The sequence below is a fragment of the Diplotaxodon limnothrissa genome, linkage group LG19, assembly GCF_057381915.1.
Source record: "Diplotaxodon limnothrissa isolate DT_005_m linkage group LG19, D_limnothrissa_male_GT1.1, whole genome shotgun sequence".
Lineage (NCBI taxonomy): Eukaryota > Metazoa > Chordata > Actinopteri > Cichliformes > Cichlidae > Diplotaxodon > Diplotaxodon limnothrissa.
The window spans coordinates 9,219,527-9,240,512 of NC_140614.1; positions in this window are offsets into that span (position 1 = coordinate 9,219,527).

A 20,986-nucleotide genomic window follows, 5' to 3' on the forward strand; every position below is an offset into this window, starting at 1 on the left:
TGACTTGACCTGCAGTGGAGAAAAACGCCATGTGACCCAGGGTCACATGTGAGACTGAGAGTGGCTGATGCCCATTAATGCTGTAGTGCTGAAGTGCCCATAACTTGCATGTAAGAAAGTCTAGAAATATCTACTGCCAATCACATCTTTTTACTGATGAAGTCAAAAGGTTCATTTATTTTAATTAAGAGTAATTATCTTAAACATTTTATACTATTTCTGCCTCCTCTGCTTCCTAGCCAGCGTCTCAGACTGGCTCAAAGTAAGTGTCAATCCAATATAATTTATCTAAAAATAAACCAGCAAAACACAAACGCCAAGGTTGATTGATGCCAAGTCGAACGAAATTGAGAACACAACATTGCACATCTTGGCCAGCTCATATAGCTTGGAATGCCCAGGTGAGCCAATTCATGACCCTCCCAGGCAAGTGTTAGAAAGCACAGGCCAGAACAACCTGCAAGACAGTGGGAGGAGCATCACATCTCTTACTGTCTTTCTTTCTTCTGCGTGTGCCACAATTACAGGAGTGGAATTTGCTGTGCAGGACTCGTGTGCCAGTTACCGATCATTTGCAATTTTTTTTTCTTTCTGCGATAAACACAAACTCAGTCAGAAGTGGTCTTTTCCTAACATCGCCCCCAGCTTCCAATTTTCACACTAAAAGCTCATCCTCAAAGTAAATTTAAAGTTTTTCTTCCATAACCGTCATCTGTTCATGTAAAGTGCATCTGGGTTCTTAGTTTTATGTAATCCCACAAACAAGTCCAGGACTGTATAGAAGAAGAAGCTCTCTCAATTTCACCCTCGCCACCTTTGAGATTGACACTGGTTCAGAGCTCATATAGATCAGTATGAGATCATTCCTACAGTATGTAAAACTGGCTGGTGTCATATGAATGAATGTGCAGGAGTTGTGACCTAGAGACACTATTATGATGAGTAAGCTCAAATATGGAGGTATGACACATCCTACAAAAAAATCTATTTCACCTAATGTAGGGATTAGCACATGACGGATGATGCAACATTAAGTACATAAACATATGAATATATAATCAATTGATTTTAATTGAATTGAATTGCATCATTTTTTTCTACAGCCAGCATCTTTTTGCAAATTTACTGCTCACAGTAGTGCTGCATGTGTCTGATTGTTATACCCTGATTGCTGTTGCAGGGTTAAGATAGATTGTGTTTTACAAGGTAAGCTTAAGACTGAAGTACCTCAGCACCAATTCAGTCAGATCAGGCAGCAAGAAGACAAAACTTTAGGTGTTACAGCCTATTTTTTAGTGCCACTTGAAAAAGTAAATGTAGACTATGATGATCGCAGAATGACTGCAAACAGTTTGTCAGGATCTGTCTGGTGGTCATGATCTTTTTGCTGGGACCTGTTAGAGCTTGTTTGAGTTAAAAAAAAAAAATCTAAACTGAAATTATGCTTGACAGATTTTGGTTGGATGTCACTGGAGGGCAACCAATAGAGAATGACTGGACATGGGCTTAATATTTGATTAGATATGGTATCAATCTTGTGTTTAAAGCAAAAAGAAAAAACTTTCAACTCAAATTTGAAGTTTGTCTTCCAGTCAGAATCCAGGTTTTAGTTCAAACCTTTGGTCTTCTGCTGCCCAGTTATGAAATATTACTGCATGTGCCATCTCACAGTAACATGTTGCTTTTGCTGATGAGATTTGTTGGTGGTATTTTGACAGAAGCACTTGAAATTTTCCACTCAGGTAAAAAGCCTGAGTAAACAGGCTGGCTGTCAAGTGGTGACCAGTGGGGGGGGATCACAGGCCACTTAAAGCTTTGTAACCATGAAATCTGAAGTAGAAGGAGAAGTTCAAAAGGCTGTGGGGTGGCCACTTCATGATAACACTTTCCTCTGGCCAAAAATCTCTTACCCCCTTCCTTATCTTTAATTGTCAAAACTTTCTCAACACTTAGCCTTTATGTAAGAATGTAACAGAGTGATGAATAAATATAAACAATGATTTGACTCTCACACTTTGTCATTGCCATAAAAAAATAGCTTTGTCCACTGTGTTCCCATTATTTTAGATACCAGAAATGTGTCAGCGATGTTTTATACAATTTCATCAGCCGCGGTTTTAATGAGATTTGGGAATGAATTCGTTTTAGGGTAACTAGAAGATGATAGTTTCAGAGTTTCGCCCGTTTTGCTCCACAGAAATGACACATGGAGCAAACACAGTTCTGATAAATGGTACTGTTGTAGAGACCCACCCTTTGGCACATCCCAGCACACCCACTCACTTCACCAGATGCACCTTGTTTAGTTCTCTCACCTTTGATTGGGTGTGGTGCTTGTCCTCAATTGCAATCACCTGTCACACATTATATGTCACACATTATATAAGGACTGCATTCACTTTTGGTTCACTCTTTCTTCACTTCCACACGGGGCGGCAGCTGAGGTGAGGTTCTATTTGGGTTTTATTTTATGTATTGTTTAAGGGAATGAGTAACTTAAATCTGTTTTCCTGTTTTCTTTCAGCTGAGGAAGTCCATGTGTGTCTTTGTTTCGGTCCTTCTTTGCCTTATTTATTTGAGAATAAAAGGAGAACCCTGAGAATAATTCTGAATTAGATGGCTGCTTTTTCTTATTCTAACCGGATGAGCCCATGATGCTGATTGCTTCAGCCCTGAACCTTCCTTCCTTCAAAACAGGTACAATTTGCAAATTGCAGTTTTCTGGAGGAAGTCTCAGAACTATTTCAGCGTTGCCAAAATGGACTGTTGGCTGTGTAAAGATGTGATGCTGGCAGAGTAACAAAGCAGGTTTGATTGGTAAAAGTCCAGATTTCTGTTAGTGTGTCCGACAACCAATGAGGGCAGACTCAGAATCAACAGCATCATCTGAAAACCAGCCTTAATGCTGTGGGTTAAAACCTGTTCGGGTTGCTGTAGTTTAAATGGGTCTTTACTTAAGGTGTTAAAAATTCCTAACATGCAAAAACAGCCGACCTTACTATGACCTCTATTAAGAGTGAAATCCTTTTTCCTGTATTCATGCAAATCAAAACTCGGGGGATGACCAGAAATGGCTGACACGCTTTGCATGAGTTCTGAGGGCTCGCTGAAATTTCACCCACATGGCTGAAACTTTTGATGAACAATTTGGAAATGTGACTAAAAAGACAAATCTAATAACTCAAGCATCTTATCTTCCCATCTTCCTCATCTGCTCAACTCCCACTTCAGCGAATGCATCTCCACATTTATTCAAGTGTTCTCCAGCTCTGCGCTGTATCTTCACAGCTGTAGATGCGTTACAGATTCAAATTTGATATGCAAATATGTTCACTATAAATAACTTAATTCATCATGCATCACATATGTAACATCAATCACAAATAATAGTCCAAATATATGACACGCAGGAAACATAAGTTTGCATTGTGGCCACTTTACTTTTGATTTTATTCAGTCTATTTTGCTACATAAGTTCATTCAAGTGGCAAGTGTTCATTTTCTATTAAAGTTTTTCTAATATTTAAACACTACTCTTTACCTTTGGTAACAGTGAGGATGAGTTTTAGATAGGATCCTATGGCGCCCTCTATGGGGCTTCATTTGGAAAGAAATTTGACTTAATGCTCCTGTTTTATAGCAACGTGGGCCTAGTTGGACATCAAGTTATCCACCCAGGGATGCATGTGATCATTCAGACATGCACAAAAATGCACACCGCAGAGATTCATGCGTTACTAAAATGGTTCAGGCATTTTTAAGTTATATTTCCTACAATATGGCTGCACAATCAAGGGACATTAGAAGGCAGGGCATTGTTTATTTCGGAAAACCAAGCAGCTAAGATCCTGCCAACATTGGAGCTTGACATATTCCCAGTCTATCTCATGATAGTGACACTCCCACACATTGTTGTCAAAGGGTTCTGATCAGTAATACACATATATGAAGAAGGATATCAGAGTCCTACTTGCACGTGCTGACCGAGGCTGATCATTGAGACTCCACTGCCATGTTTGACCCTCACTGCATGTCATGGATGTTAATTATAATTATTTTTTGATGATTTACAACAAAATAAAAAATAAAATGGCTAACATTTGAAACAAAATCAATGTTTCACATTGCAAATGCGCACTCCTGTGTCCCACTTTCACTGCAAATATGACTTGAACAACTAGTTAATGATAAAAAATCTTTCATCTGTTTGCAGTGGCCGTGTTACATGGAAGGAAAGTTATAAAGATTAAATATTAAACATGGCATAGATGTGCATACTTCATCTGCTCGTAAAAATACTGTGATATGATCCAAAAGTGCAGAAAATCTACAAGATAGACCTTGTGGAACAACAAAAATCATCATTATCTGTTATTTTTAAATAAAATGTTGAAATGAGAGTCAGAATTTCACAGTCTCTAAAATGTTTTGACAAAGTCATCTGGCTAATTAAGGTGTTATCCCTGCCAATCATAGACGAGGCAGAGATTTTCTAAAAAGCCCCCGTGAAGAGATCAACTCTGAGTTTAGGGCCTCATCAAAGAGAGATTCTTCATCTATTCTGGGAGCTGAGCTGTCAATCATCCCCTGATCAGGCTCACAGATTCATATCAGATCCTGACACCGACAGCTGTTACATAACCACCACTAATCCATGTGTAAAATGCTGGGATTGAATGCGCGCACACATATAAACACACACTCTAGAAGACAATAAGTGTGAGCAGCTGCCACACACACACACACACACACACGTACTTTCTGTGGAGCCAAGAGAAACAGATAGACGAGCTCTGAGATGGATCCAGTTCAAGCACCAGAGTGCAAATGGCCTACTTAGAGTTTAAGTGAGTAATTAGAAACCTAATCAGGGCTCACTTTCTCACCCTCATAAACGTAATGAAATGCCGCACTCCTGTCCTCATACGTGACCCTAGAACTGACCCATATACACAAGGCCCAAAACAGCTGTGACTGCCTGTAAATGCTTATCACGTTGCATTATGCTCAGTCAGGAGTTCATTAAATAACAGAAAACCTGCAAGATTTATAAAAATGAATTCATTTTAACTTTACATTTAAATACAAGATTTCTACTCTTAGTGTTAATCCTCTTAATATTATCAGTCCTTTCATTTTTTTTCTATAAATGCTAATTTTCAATAATTTAGTTGATAATTCATAAAATCATCAAGTCTTAGTTGAAACAGCACAATGTTTGAAAGCCCACCTTTTAAAGTTAGAAGCTATGCATTAAATTTGTTAAAGGACCTTAGACAAGCAGTAGGTCAGCTTTAATGACCTTCCATACATGTGAGTTATGCACACTTTACTGTTAGCTGTTTGTTTTTTTTAAATTTAAATATCTTTTTATTGCAGAAAGGCTCAAATTTGATCTTAACTGTCCTTAGAAAGACTGTTAGGCTACTAGAAAGGCTTAGTGTAAAACATTTATATATTGCCAGCAGTTCATAGCTATACACAAACAGTAATATAGTAAAGCAAAACTGTAATAATACAAGATGTGTTCAAATATATAAATCTTTCCTTATGGCAGATAAAAACTATACACCAATAAGCACTTTAAATTGCTTCATTTTAAAAACAAAACACATCATTTTCATATTTTAAATGTCCATATTTCAGTGTTATCTTTTAGAAAAGACATGTGCTCGCTCTCACACGCATAATTGAAATCTTACATTTGGATAAAAATTTTCAAATTAAAAAAACTTTGAATGATGTGGTATATTTTCACGCAGTTTAAAATTAAGTTTTTAAGTTGCTTTTTTTTTTTTTTTTTACTTTTAAGAATCACAAAAAATGCATAAAGATGTGATTTTATAATTCTTTGAGTTGCTAAATCAAATATTTCAGTGGGCTGTTAGTGTCTCAGATGCACACAATGTAAAGATGCATACACATAGGCATTCATAGTGTTCATAGTATTCATAGCCAGTGAATCTTTAGCTGAACTGATTTGACTTTAGTTTAAATTTCAGTTTAAATACCTTTTCTCCATTCAAATAACACGCAAAAACATTTTTATTTTTCATTTTTATATAATGTTATTTTACGTACTGTTATTACAGGATTTGGACCAATCACGATTAAGATTAAAAACAAAAACAACAATATTTACTAGAAAAATCTAATCTAAATTAAACCGGAAAACAAGAAATCCTGTCACTGTCAGCGATTTATTTTTCTTAAATCATGTAAATTAGGAAGTATGTGTAATATTTCCCATCGGACTGAACGCAGCGTGGTTCCGGCTGCCTGTGGACGATTGGACCGTGAACACAGCACACCACTTGCGGTGAACAGCTGGCGGAGAGCGGCGTGTTTTTCTTTGTGGGCTCAGCAATAAGGTGTTGGTTTACCAGCTCTGGGGATGTGGGCTCTCCCTTTGTAACGCTTACCCAGAGACTTAGTGGTCTTTGTCCGATTTATATTTTAATTATCTGCTAAACTGCGGCTGAGGGCCATGTGGGAAAGAACCGAGGACTGACCTCAGCAGCTGTCAATCACCCAGCACTGAGGAGGAGGTCAGAGGAACCACACACACATATTCATATTATTCATATCACGGACTTATTTATACTATATGTGTTTATACACATAGAAGTGGATGTGCTGACAAAGGGAAATAAATGTTAATACAGCCCTTTTAAATGTATGTTTTTCAGACTTCTAAAAATATACTTTTCATATAAATCTACAGATATATGAAATTAAAAGAGTTTATATGTTTAAAACGTGTGAGGCGTTCAATGCAGACAATGTTCAAATCAGCGCAAAAAGGTCAAATGTGTAGATGTAAAGTGAAGAGACTTCACTTCTATCGAAATGTGTTTGGATTTGACGCCATCTGTTGGTGATGAAATCCATCCACAACACGCAAAATAAAGAAATACATACATACAGAAGTACTGTGTTACTGATATTTTTCCCTAAAAGCTATTAAAATAAACTAGAAATTAAAAAAATAAATATATTTGGTTACATCATTTTTGTAAAACTTTGTTTTATATTCACTCTATATTAATGAAATGGCTATATATATAATATCTTAGCTATTAAAGTCTCATGATTTTTATGGCTAAGCTATATCTATATATCTATATATCTATATATATATATATATATATATATATATATATATATATTATATATATATATATATATATATATATACATATATATATATACACATATATATCTCCTTCAGAGGCAGGCACAGACACAGTCAGACATAAAGTGTGTGATCAGTAACATAACATAAATCATATTTTACAAGTTATGGTTATTTTTCCTCTTTTTTTACTATTACTTGATACATTTCTGCCTCCATAGGCAACCAGTAATCATCTCAGTCGCAGTTAACAGAGCTCAAAATGAGGGAAACAAAGACGAGCAGACATGAAAATCTCAGCCTCCAGCTTGAAGGAATCCCTCTCCTGCTTTCTGCTTGTCTGTGGTGAATATTAAGTGTCGGTCGGACGATTTGCCCTTGTGTTTGTCCTCCTTTGATACTTCCTCTCTGGGCATCACAACCCCCATGAAGGGGCTAATCTGCTCCCAGCGGGGGCTCCTTCCAATGAGGAGCTGAGAAAGAAATGCTCAGACATACAAGCTATTGTTCCCAAGTCAATACGGGCAAGCCGCCCTTTTTACGTCAGCAGTGGGTAACCACTTATATACGTAGAGCTGCATGTTTAATCTTACTTAATAAACTTCATCATCATGTTCTGAAAATCTGTAGATGTAGTAATGAGCTTTATTTAATGATGCTGCACAGATCCAATTACAGGTACTTGTTACTATTAAAAAACATAAATTCTAATAAAACCTCTCATATTAATAACACACTATATACAATATGTAGACTTGCACAATAACCACTGTTGTAATTGTGTCAGGGGCTCCTGTGTGTACATTAGAGTGCAGAGTATGATTCTAGTTTGTAGTTTGGATTTTATTTGGTCATTTATATTTTAATATTATATTTCAGAGCTCATTTTCATTGTCATGCTGTTTGAATTCATTTTAAGTTTTTAGAGCTGCTACATTACGTGATTGTGAAAGGATTTAAAAAGTAGAAACAAACAGTGCAAATCACACAGTAAATCATTATGACAGTCGAAAGGCAGTTAAGATTAATATTTTTGAAATGGAGGGACCCGATGAACGCAGGGCCCATGCAATAAATCTGAGATCCCAATTTTTTAGTACTTTTTCTGCTTTGGTGGTTAACACATTTGCCTTATGTGCAAAAGGCCCCTGCTGGAGACTGGGAGGAGACAAACCCAGCCTCATGAAGTCACAGGTTAGTGTGCTCCATGTGCTGCTTCCAGGCCTGGACAAACCGAAGGGTTGCACCGGGGAAGGGATTCACTGTAAAAACTCTGCCAAATCAAATATGCACATTCACGCACTCCTTGGGAAATACAGAAGCATCTAAATGTACCAACCAACTCCTCTAGCTTAATTTTTTGATTTTATAATTTAAAGACAGAGTCAAACCTGTGGAGGATTTGTGTTGTGTTGTACCAATCTCTGCAGAGATCAGTGAGCAGACAGTTTTTTCTTTCTCTTTAAAACATCTCAGAGGTGTTTTAATGTGGACTCGAGCCAAACAGATATCCTGGTCTCATCTAACCAAAGACTAGTTGATCCTGAGATCAACTAGAGAGAACTCCCCCGTGCAATATAGGCTTAAATTTCGAATGATTAAAAATGGTATAGCCTCTCTAAGGCTCTCAAAGACTAGTTGATCCTGAGATCAACTAGTCTTCTTGGTCATATTCTTTAGTTTAATCTTACAGTTTGGTGCCAGAGAGTACAAATGGCTTTTTCATTGTTGGATGCCATCCATAGATGTTGATGTTATACAATGCGTCACACTGCCTGATCTGTCACAGGAACTACTGACAGTTCCTCTGCCAAATCTAAAGCACTTACCCATCTGCTGTTCACTGTGCGAGTAGCACACTGTCATTTTAGAAGTATATCACTGTGCCTCATATTAGTAATATTATAACCCGTCCTGTTCCTCCTGATTGCTACTGCAACTGTCACGGTCACTGATCTTCCGGTCCTCTCTCTTTTCCATTTTTATGAAGTCTCATAATCAGACCTGGTTTTTTTCTTCTTCTTGTTTTGTTTTTGTTTCACCGAGTTTCCAATTTGGAGTTGATATTTCCATGCTAGTCTTTCTTGATTGTTCACAGGCAAAACAATTACTGAGAGGCTATACCATTTTTAATCATTCGAAATTTAAGCCTATATTGCACGGGGGAGTTCTCTCTAATTTACCAAACAAGCGGTTTGCGTGGTGGAAATATGAAGTTTAGACATTACAAAAATGAAAAAAAGCTACAGGAGGCTCAGATATGCAGCTATTGGACCTTTTGTTCTGTCATTTTGTCGGAAAATTGCTTGTGAATCACATAAACAACTAAACAAAGCCTTGTTTGCGAGTGATGCAGTTTTTAACCTTTCCTATCAAGCGAGTCAGGCAAGATCTTTGCAAGAGTTTTCTAAAGAGAAGAAGGAAGGAGAGTGTAAAGAAAGGGAGCAGACACAGAGCAGCCTCCCTGCAGTCTTTAAGACACTGAACTAATACAGTGGAACAAAAGAGAGGAGCAGATCTAAAGTGGAGTGAGCAGGGTTATTTTAATGGAGTCCGTTTCACTGTTTGATGTCCCCGGGGAATGCAGAAATCATGTAAGCCCCCTGTAATTTACTGTTTGGGGTTGCCCGGGTAGGGTTAATTCCCATGAGGACCTTCTCCCAGTGTTGTTATGAAGTCACGATTTGTAAAGCTGCTCTTGTTGACCCCCCGCAGGTCACGATGGCTGAAGAGCAGCGTGACCCTCCTGAGGACTTAACATGAACGTGTGTATGTATGAGATAAATGTTTGGAGAGAGAGGATGATTTCGGGGAACTCTTTGTGATTATGGAATAATGATTGCTTTAGGAACGTTTAAAAGAAAAATCTTTGGCTTTCTCATCTTGGAGCCATAAAATGTGAAGAAATGGTTTTTCCTCAGGTTAAAAACAGCTACACAAAGCAATTAGCTTTACTTGCTTTATTTTTCAGGAAAAATGTATCAAACCTGAATCAGGTAAGAAAAAAATATGGTGTATTTATTTATTTATAAATAATTTAAAATTTATAAATAATTTTTATTTTTTATTTTGGCCACAAGAGGACAGAACTTCATGAACTGAAACCCAGATATGGCACTTACCACAGGTCCGTAGGGGTCGATGTTCAGAAGTTTGCATGTTTTTAAGTTTTCCATTGGTTTTTTTCTGGAAGCACTGGTTTCTTTTTTCATCTAAAACATGCTAAGGTAATACTGCCTTGGCCCAGGATGCTTCAATTCTTACTCAACAAACTGGAGTCCAGATGCAGTGCATCTTAAGAGTTAAGAGGGTATGGAGCAGCCAGGTGCTCTTAACAAAATGCACATGATTAACTGATCATCAACACGTGTGAGCAGCTCTATTACATGAGAGATTTTGGCAGTTTGCTGGTCTACAGCATTCAGGTGTCTTTTAACACAATGGTCACATCTCAGACTCTACAAGCCTCAGTTAGTATGCTAAATGTTACATTTTGGGAAATGCAATTAGAAAGTAGTATCGAAGGATTGTCAGGAAAAAGCCTCTCCACTCTAAAAAAAACATGCCAGCACAGCTTAGATTTGCAATACTGTATCTAAAGAAACCACAAGACTTCTGGAACAACGCCTCTTGGTCAGGTCCAAAGTGAAGATGTTTTGTTGTAATGCACAGTGCCACATTTGACCAAAAACCAAGCACAGCATAACAGCACAAACCTTATATTAAATGTCAAGCATGGTGGTGGAGAGGTAATGATTTGGTCTTGTTTTCTAGCCACAGGACCCAAGCACAGGTCCAACAGTTCAGCAGAATGGGTCACAAAGAAAAGAATCCAACCTTAAGACCTCAAGAGAGCTGTGCATAAATAAATGTCCAGCTGAATGAACTGAAGCAAGGCTTTAAAGATGAATAGACAAAATTCCTCCACAGTGATATGAGAGACTGATAAAGATAATTACATGATGTATGTCTGCGAAAGGTTCTATGAGCTGTTGAATCATGAGGTGTACTTTCACTAACATACTCCACTGACTCCTTCATTCATGGAATCCTGAGTAAAGAAGATTTGTCACAGAAGCTGTGCCTATTTCTGGGCAGGTATAGTGAGTAATTTTATGTAATTAAATATTGTTTGTAAGTTGGAGGGAACTTCATATTTAGGTTATAAATCCTATTCTTTCCTGTTTCCTCAACTTCTCAGTACAGACCTTAAAATAGTCTACATCTTGACTTTACTGGGTCCACTTGCACCACTTAAAAACAAATTGTGCCCAAAATACTGACTTTAACTAATATAATTAGATGTCAAATTTTCATGTAATTCTGTTAAATAAGGATCATTTAAAACATATATGTAACAGAAACTGGTCAAAATCTATTCGACTGGTATACATTCAGTTTCATTCACAACAAGTCTGTGAGCTTGAGCGAGCCCTCCCTGTGTCCTGCAGTTTGTCTCTGAGGGTGTCCAGACGTGCCCGTGGAGTCATCGTGGTTCTTAGCTGTCACGGTCAACTCCTGACTGCTGTGGGAGACAAGGAAGGTCAGGATTACAGGGGCCTGTTTGCTCTCTGGGGCCCCATGTAACCTTCAACCTGCCCTCCAAACAGACACACTGACTGCTGGTATTGATGCAGCCGTGAAGCACAGCAGCACTCGGAGCAATGTCAAATCCCTCTTTCATCATAGAAGGGCCGGAGAAGTTGATTCGTGGTATTAGCATTAGCATCAGCAAACAGCAGCATTTGGTCAAATTAACCTAATCTGATGAATTTTTTCACAATAAAGCTGAGGAAGGTTCTCATTCATAGTTAAAGAGGAGAAAATGAAACATTGGCTGCTTCAGACGTGCATCTGATGAATCTAAAAGTGAAGCATGTTCTTTGTTATTGATGTTTACTTCCTGCAGTTGTTGAAATTCATGTATTTGAACCTAACACGCAAGCTCCTCTAGCATGCATTGTGAAAATGTTAATGGTGGTTCTAGAGCTGGGCATAGAATGATAACGATATGTATCGCGATATAACTTTTACTCGATAGAGAAATTAAACTATCGCGATAGACTTCGCCGCTCTTGTCCTCTTAAAAAAAAAAAAAAAAAAAAAAAGGTCAGCCAATCCAAATTAAGTAGCGCAGAGCCGAACCAATCACAGCCGCAGCGTCACGTCGCGTGACTTGTTACGTACAGCACAAGTGCCAAGCCGCACGTGTGTTTGTTTGGGAAGCAGCCAGCGGGTAATGGAGCCAGCGCGTAATGGAGCCAGCGGGTAATGGAGCCAGCGCGTAATGGAGGAAATGAGTGTGCCGACTAGAAAAATCAACCGAGCGTGACCGAAGAGAAAACAGATGATGGTTCCAACGCCGGAGAGATTGTCGAATGGAAGAGCCATAGAAGTTCCGTAGTGGGAAGGTATTTCGGCTATTTCAAGTCTGACAAAAAACAGAGTAGCGTGCACTGTAAATTGTGCCGAAAGCAAGTCTGGAAATACAATAAACTGGTGCATGCGTCACACTGTGCGCCACGTTATTGTTTCGGTGAAATGAATTTCTACAATACTGTTACTGTTAATTCTACTCTCTGCAGTGTTTAAATGCTTACATATACACACAGTTACTGTCCGTCCACACATACGACTCGGTTCTGCTTCTATGCCCCAGCTTTGTTTACTTTTTCCCACCGAGGCTTCTAGACTTCTGATTGGCCAACATTTCTGCACGGTTAGGAATCTAGCTCCACCTGCTGCTTTGGCATGTTCATAGCAGCGTTTTCCTTCATTTCTGCCTTTATGTGTGGACGGGATTATTTTTTAAAACGAAAACGGAAAATCTCAGTTTTCAAAAATACCCGTGTACGTGTGGACGTAGCCTCAGTCTCTGACTGGAAGCGCTAATTCGTCATTCGGCTTTTGTCAGACTAAACTAACTGTTAAAACTGTTTGAAAAGCTAAGCTATACAACAAGGAGAGATTGAGAATTTCCTTTTAGTTCTCAGTTTATTTGATATTGACAAAAGTTAGTCAGTTTTGTCTGTTCTTCTGTAAAACAAACTAAGATTTATTTTTAGAATTAATATTTTGTTTCTAAGTGGAATTGACAATTTAGTCTGTTTCGTTTGTTCTATTTTGAAACTTAAACGCTTTAGCGGCTGCCTTTTGTGTAGTTTGCAATATTTGCCTTTATCTGAAAAAGTCTCATGTTCCTTAAGTACATCTACCCTGTTGAACTTATTATGGGAAATAAATATTTAAATAAAAACAAGCTGCTGATTATTTCACATTTTACTTGTGAGCAACGGCACATTTAAATCTTACAAATATAGTTATTTGGCTTATATCGTGATATATATCGTTATCGCCTGAAATGAAAAAAACATATCGTGATATGAAAAAATCTCATATCGCCCAGCTCTAGGTGGTTCTAATGGTTATAATCTGACGTTAATAGAAAAACGTCAGATTATACAATGCATCACAGTTTGCTGCTCAAGGGGCAGGAAAGCCACAGATCACTCAGGGTTCCCATGCTAACCGCTGTCCACTCCCTGGATCATGGAACAATAAAAGAAGGTGACCTGATCTGTTGAATCACATTTTCTTTTACATCATGTGTATGGCCGGGTGCATGTGTGTCACTTACCTGTGGAACACCTGGCACCAAGATGTACAATGGCTAGTTGGGGTACGCAGTGTGATGCTTTGGGCCCTGCTATCCATGTGGATGTTACTTTGACACATACGACCTAGATGAGCATTGTTGCAGACCATGTACACCATTTTATGGTGTCTGTGGCCTCCACCAGGATAACGTTCCCTGCCACAAAGCAAAAATGGTTCAGGAACGGTTTGAGAAGCACAACAACGACTTTGAGCTGTTGACTTGACCTCCACATTCCCCACATCTCAGTTGAATCAAGCATCTGCGGGACGTGATGGACGAACCATGGAGGCTCAACATGGAGTCAAAGGATCTGTTGATAACATCTTGGCACCAAATACCACAGCAAACCTTGAGGGATCGAGTGGAGTCCATGCCTCAGTGAGTCAGGGCTGTTTTGTCAGGTGCTCATAATGTTAGGCCTCATTGGTGTATCATTATAAAGAGTATCCAGGTAAAAGTGACAGTAACGATACCAATGCCGTAGCAACCGCTGCTCCTTACTTTGTGTTCACAGTGTGCACAACTGTAGATTCTGTTTCTGGCTCTTGCTGAATTATACTTAGGTGAGCACTAATTGCACTGGGGGAAAAAATTGGGTTGATGTTAAGGCGGGATGGCTCTGTTCACCGAACCGTTCAATAAACAAACAATAAAAATCTGTACAAACCAAATTCCGTCACACTATCTGTAGCCAATAAATGATTTATATTTCCATAAGTGCAAAACAAACACTAATATACGAGTTTAGTTATTACTCGCATTATCTGATTTATGTTATCTGACTCCCAGTCTCTCACACTCTGAACCACAAAAACATGTTTATTTTAGCCTAGTTTAGTGTACAACTACTGCAGAAGCCACATTTTAAGTGAGATTGTTTTCCTTATTTTAGTGCGATGATGACACAATTAGAAAAAATATGGATGCACTTAATGGTTTTTAACTTAAAATGTGATTTACTGACAAAGCGAAAGTTACCCGTAAGCTTTCGAGGACATGATTGCCTGTGCAGGATCCAGTCGCGGCGTTAATGCTGCACGACAATCGAAATAATGCGTGAGGATCGGGCAGACATAACGAGCTCCAATCTGCTGATGAGATGGACTCTAATCTGAATTTCAGCAGTGGCCAGTGTCAAAGCCAAAGACGTTTGTCCGTTTGCATTCATTGACAAGATCTCCGAGGTTATTTGTCAACATGGCTCGTGTAGCTCTGGTAATCTCCGGTCCTCGACGGTAGACTGATTGATAATTGATCTCTGTTCAAACAGCCTTTCTTTGGGCCACAGTTGCCTCTGAATGCCAAACGAGTCATTCTCCCCCGTCCTCCCACAGCAGCCTAATCCGATAAACGAATGGGAATGAGTGACGTCCTCTGCTGATGTCAACCTTTCACTCTGCCATTTATCTCAGATTGTTTGCTGATGAGGCCCCGGTGATGGTGACCGAGGACAGGGTCACTCACAGAGGCCTGCAGCTTTGAGCCTTTACTAAGCACAATAATCAAAACAGCAGTGAATACAAATCATGATTAAGTAATCTGATCTCAAAACTCATTCCATTACATGATCCATTAAGGCAAATGCATAACATGATCCTCTGAGTCCTGTCATTACAAATCTTTCAAATGTTATATCACTGCTGATGATACAGAAACATATTTAATCACCAGTGTCTGTTAATCCACCCTTTTTGCTTTGAACTTTGGTTATATACATATAAAACATGCCACCTCCTTCTCTGGGCTTGAGTTCATTTGAGATGGACTGAGGCACAATGGGAAAACAAAAACAGTATGATTGAGCAAAATGTGCATTTTTAAAGCTAAAGACGGGAGGGACAGGCCAGCTTATTACTGATGCATGGCTGAAAGGCCAGCATTAATGATGCATGGGTGGGTTCATTAGCGCACATGCCGGGGATAGCTCGCACATCTGTGAAGGCACCATTGATGCTGGATGTTGAATACAGGCCTTGAAACAACATATGCTTCCACACAGATGCTGTGAGTTTTTATGAATGCTTTAAATGCTAAACCACATTCTGCACGTTCCACATGTTTGTAGTAAAAGAGTCCCAGTGTAGCAGATGGCCCCGCCCCTCCCTGAGCCTGGTTCTGCTGGAGGTTTCTTCCTGTTAAAAAGGGAGTTTTTCCTTCCCACTGTCGCCAAAGTGCTTGCTCATAGGAGGCCATATGATTGTTGGGTTTCTCTCTGTATGTATCATTGTAGAGTCTACATTACCATGTAAAGCGCTTTGAGGTGACTGAATGCACAGACAGTTTTCAAAAGTCAAAAGAAATTTCCCAATTGGCAGTGCAACACTTGATATGTAGTCTTTTTTAAATATAGTGTAGATACTTACACGTTTTCACCCATGTCATGAGTGAGGTGGTAAAAAAAGCATTCAGTCAACAACTGACTGTGAGAGAAATTGATGTTTTATTTAAATATGGTACCTTTAAGAAGAAAGCAACTTCAAAACAGCTAATATGTAAGTGCCATGTTCCCACTTTGGTGCCTAAAACAAGAAAAATACCGTTTATTGTCAACATTGCGCATATATTTACCTGCAGAGGATTTGTGGTGATGTTTTCTGTGCATATGCTGAACTTCAACGCTGCCTTCACAGTGAAGGGGATAGGTCAGTCAGTGATCAGCCCAGGCCCAGAGCAACATAATTTTATTTGTAAGGCATGACACAGGGAATGACATTTAACTTGTTATTATTTCCGGGAAAAGATTAATGATAAATTGTCTATTATTTTTCCTTAAAAGTGAAAGATAAGACTGCACTCATTCGCCCTAAAGCCAGAGTGCCACCACTATGCAAAATGACAGCCAATTATTGGGGCCTAGTTTGGGATAATGACTTTACAATGAATCTTTTGATTGAAATGTAACTGGGTTGGCCCTGGGCAAAGAGCAAAAAAAAAAAAGTTACAGAAACAACAAGCACTATAGAGCTGTGTCTCTAGGTCTCTCTGACTCTCTCCCTCTCTTTCTCTCTCCACTCCTCTTTAGAAATAGCTATAGGAGAAAGACAGAGATATGCATATATTGATGAAAAAATTATTAAGTCGCTGAGCGCTTGCAGCAAACATAAATTAGCATATTCAGGGTAAATATGCAGACTATTTACGATAATAAGACCGGATTATTCAATTCAATGAATGTTAAATAGATGAGGAAATGGTATGTGTCTTATCTAGTCAGAGCTTCTATTCATTTTAATCGCTTCCCAATTGAACTCTTCATTTTATTCTCTCTGAGTTATTGTTCCCATTCCAGCCCGCAATGGCACCTATGGGTCCTGGGAGATTTCCGCCAGTCACGTGGTTTAAGTGGCATTCACCTTATTCGTGGCGGAAATGGAGAAAGTCGACGTCACCCCGAGGCCAGCATCACGATAAGCCCCTTTTCATTATGCACAGGGGCCGATGGAGAACACGATTAGCGGGGCCTTGTGTGCATAAAGGCGAGAACATACAAGTCATCTAGATTAAATAAAGCGAGCAGAGATCCAAAAGCAAAACACATTTGGTTTCTTATTGCGTGCATTAAAAACTTTAACTTTAAACAGACTGACTGTGTGTGTGTTTTCGTCTGCATGTTAATATCAATGACTTTCTGACATGCAGGCCTTCGTTCTTTTTAAAATGTTTCATAAAACATGCTGAAATTACACATTGAAACCAATTATTAATCAGCCAACACATGAAACAGATGTAATGGAAGCAGGTGTGTATGTGTTTCTGCGCTAAAAAAAAAGATTCTTGGTCCCTATAAATATGAAGCAACAATTTTGACTAATATGTAATTAAAATGTATAAAAGTTTTTTTTTTAATTCAAATAATTAATTATTAAGGAAAATGTGCTTAGTGTAATCTGAATGTAAACCAATCAAGTAGACGAATACTCAAGATAGTAACACCAATGAGTTCCAAGGTGTCGGTAAGTGACAAAGTGAAAGCAGTACCAGCTACAGTTTCTCCACCTGGTAATAATCTAGTACTACTGAGTTTTCACGGGTCAGAACATCAGCACATTAACAGCAATCCCAGCTGCAAGATTGTCTCTAGTTATGTACATAAAAGTCTGCCTGGGTGTATTTTGGTGTTACTGTAAGTAAAATTGTAAGTCTTCTTTGTGGCTCTTCTCACCAAGAGGAAATGCAATGCACTGACAGCAGTGTGCTCTTGTTTTTGCCTGTCTACAAATAAACTCTACAGTGCAGATTAATATATATTTGGTGTTTTAGTATTTCTAAAAATAGAGTTATGTTTGAGGGTTTGAGTCCAAATAAACCAGAGAACATCTTGCCCAGCAAAACAGTGTGAACACTTCATGTGCGTATGTTTCTCAGACCGTCTGCTGTAGATTTGCTGGTGTGCTTAGGGTCATCTTCCTGTTGCATACCCAGATGGCCTCATATTTGACCCTAAAAATAATAATTCACAATCAACTCAGCACTGTGCTTGACAGTTGTTATTGAGTGTTTGTGTTGATGTGTCGTTTGGTTTTCATCAAATGTGGTACTGGTCATTATGGCCAAATTTCTCCACTTAGGTCTCATCTGTTCATTGTTCCAGAAGTCTTTTTGTTGTTGTTCAGGTGGGACTTTGCAAACCTAAGCTGTTTCTTCCAAAACACTCATGCTGTTATTGATCCTTTTTACCTTGAGTGTACATTTATTCCTTTTACCTTAGTCTCAAAGTGTATATTTATTTGTTACTCTTCTTATATTTATTGTTGCTTTTGCACTGAATGTAACTGGAGCCTCGTCGTCTTGTCTCTCTATGTACTTTACTCTATGTAGCAGAGATGACAATAAAGTTTACTTTGACTTTGACTACTTGTGCAGTCTTTTTCTTGTTGTACTGACATGAACTTTAACATTTTACATGTTAACCAGTCTTTTATTACTACTACTACTCCTATTATTATTATTATTATTATTATTATTATTATTATTATTATTGCAGATTCTTTAAGCACTACATGAGCTGAACTTTGACCAACAGAATTTGCAGTCACCCTCAAACAACTCTCTTAAATGTTTTCACTCGTGAATAATCTTTCTTACTGTAGAATGATGGACTTCAGATTGTTTTGAAATGGAAATCTTCCCAGATTAAAACAGAGCACTGATTGGTTCTCTGAGTTCACTGGTAATCTCTTTCCTCCTATTCATTGTGTTACAGTTTCACTCGATTGGTTTGGCTCATTTCTTGAAACCAAGATGACATTCTCAAAACCATAAGGTCATTTGGCCAAACAGTCTTACAGTTCTGCCCAACATTATAGCTCACTAGCAAAATCAAACATCTTTCTCCAAACTCTTCATCCATGCTTCAAAAGCAGATTCCTTTCCCATATAAAAGATCAGTACAGTCAAAATAGCACAGATCCTTCTCAATTGCCTTGGCACATGTGCATTCATTTAGTGCTTTTGTCAAAATAACCTGGATGGTTTAGCACAACACCATGGATCCCCTGCAAAAGCTCATATCTCTCCCAAAAGAGTTTATCCATGTGTCAAAACTAAATATCCTTCTCATATAAATAGTCAATGCCCCCAAAATGCATTATACCTTTGGCATTGTTTAAGCACTGCAAGTCAAAATGCTTAGACGTTTTGTCACTGAGGCACAGGTCTAGCAACAGAATACCACTATGAATAAAACTAAAAGATTTTACAGTAAAATCAGCCTCCAATAAACCACTCATACTCAAGGAAACTGTAAACATTTTTATTCGTACAAAGAAATGTTAACATTAGAGAACATACTGTGAAAAGAAAACATATACAGGATTCTGTAAATGTGAACAGTCATAAACACAAACAAAAAACAAAAAAAACAAAAAAAACTGTAGCCTACCATACTGTAAATAAAGTTTCAGAACTATAGTACAGTAATATTTTCAGTGGTCGCCATTGTCACCCTCTCCTTCCTGGCCACCATCCTCATCCCCCTGGCCATCGACGCGCTGCTCTCTGTCAGGCCATAAATTCTCATCCACATCGCAACGGATATTTTCTCTTGCGATGCAGCGAGGGAAGAAACGGCGTGAATGTCTCAACCATCCCCTACATTGATCCCCTGTGATGTCCTCACATGCAGCATCCATTGCATGCAGCAGGGCCCTCTGGTCTTGAGCCTGATGCTCATACACCCTCCACCTCCAAGCTGAAAAAAACTCCTCAATTGGATTTAGAAAAGGAGAGTAAGGTGGAAGAAACTCCATCAGCATCTGGGGATGGGTGGTGAACCAGGTTCTGATGCGTGGGCCGCGGTGGAAGTTCACATTATCCCACACAATGACATAATGTGGTAGCTGAGGTCCTTCTTCACCTCTCTCATTTTCTGGGATCAGATCAGTATAAAGGTGGTCCAAAAAATTGAGGAGCTTTTGTGTATTGTAGGGCCCTAAACTGGGAATGTGTGTGGCCACACCTCTTTCTGATATAGCGGCACACATTGTTATATTTGCTCCTCGCTGGCCTGGGACATCCACAGTGGCTCGGTGGCCAATGATGTTACGGCCACGCCTTCGACCTTTGGCCAGGTTGAAGCCAGCTTCATCAACGAACACTAGGATGTGAGGGGTTTCATTGCCTTCTAATGCCATTATTCTCTACAATAGAATAGAAATAAATCTAATCAGTGAAGTAGAGACAGATACTGCAGGGAGGATCTAAAGTACTGTAAAAACAGGGAGTGGAAAACTGAAGACAATTTCTAGGCAAAATGCTCTAGTCACACAAAGCTGGATTCTGAAGGTAAAAAGGATAACGCAAAACAAAAAAACAGTGGTAACCACGTCTTACTGTAATAGTGTTACAATGATAGACAACCAGTAGTTGACTTACATGCACATACTGGTACGGCAGCCCTTTCACTCTGTCAGAGTTTCTCTCAAATGGTACCCTGTAAATCTGTTTCATGGTCATCTGATGTTTCTTCAATACCCGGTCTATTGTGGAGATGCTGATAGAGTTTATATTTTGGAACATTACATTGTCTAGCAGGATTGCATTACGAATCTGTCTCAGTGTGATGGCAGTATTTGCAATGACCACGTTGCATATTTCTCGTTCTTGTTGTTCATTTAGAAGTTTTCTTCTGCCACCCACTTGAGGCTGTCGTCCAATCCTAGACATACAAGTCAAAGGTCAACACTGTAAATTTG